Raw genomic sequence first — 1,220 nt, 5'->3', positions numbered from 1 at the left:
AATCGATTATTTCAATTGCCTATAAATAGATTAAAAATTAGTGAAATATTTTGAAAATAAAACTATATAAAGAAAATGTCAATTTAAACAACTGGTAAAATTTTCAAGTGTCTACGACTCATACTTTTTGAATAATAACAAATATCAAAAATCGTTTGAGGCTAAACCGTTATTTAATGCGGTTTTGTAAAAATTTAAATTTCAAACACTCCTAAAAATTTTTTGTCTTAGTCCGGTTGAGTTTTTTTTACAGATATTTAAAGAAAAACTTATGGAGAACCTTGTACCAAATTTTAAAAGCTTAGTTATAAAAGAAAAAAATTTTACGATTTTTCAACCACAAAATTACTTGCAAATTTTCGCAATTTTGACATATTTCGTATAAATTTAAACTTTAAGCACTTATAAAAAAAAATTGTGACTAACGATTTTGGATTTTTTTTTATCACTGTGAGAACAACTTATAAGAAACATTGTATTAAATTTTCAAAGTTTTCTATCCAACCAAAAATTTTTTATCGTTATTTTAAAAAAAAATACTTAGAAAAATTGACAATTTCATTTGTCTATAAATAGCTCAAAAAAAGTCGAAACACTTTGAAAATTTAACCCTGTATAGACAACGCTAATATAAACATCTGTTGCAAATTTCAAGTGCTTACAATAATTATTTTTTGAGTTACAGTAAAATTAAGTTTTCGTTTTTGTCAAAAATTGGTTTTGCGTAAAAATTCGCGTTTTTCCGTTAGGTATTTTTTTAAGGTTTTTCCTGCCGCTTTTGAAAAGTATTGGGAAATTTTCACTTTTGACCCCCCAAAGTACCAACTAGATTCACTTTCCTTTCAGAAAAGGTACAACTTTTGAAAATCGAAGCATTTTTACTGCTCCAAAAGTTGTCGTCAGACACAAAAAAAAAAAAAAAAAAAACACACATCATTGTAAAATCAATACATTCATCACTTCGTTCAGAATCTAAAAAGAGTGCATTAATATAAAATGATTTATTTGGTATATCACGAGAGAGTCGGGATTTATATGTTTTTACATATTGTTTCTGATTTTCGAAGTACCTATAATATGCAGTCTTAAGAAAGTAGACAGTAGGCAGTTTAACGACAGTTAAATTTAATGACTGTTAAACAGATAACAGTCCGTAGAGTTTGGTATGTGTGGACCAAGGCCGTAGCTGGAACAAATTTTCGGGGGGGGGGGTTAAAACC

This window comes from Acyrthosiphon pisum, chromosome A2 (assembly GCF_005508785.2).
Source record: "Acyrthosiphon pisum isolate AL4f chromosome A2, pea_aphid_22Mar2018_4r6ur, whole genome shotgun sequence".
Lineage (NCBI taxonomy): Eukaryota > Metazoa > Arthropoda > Insecta > Hemiptera > Aphididae > Acyrthosiphon > Acyrthosiphon pisum.
Note: the sequence above shows the minus strand (reverse complement) of the source record.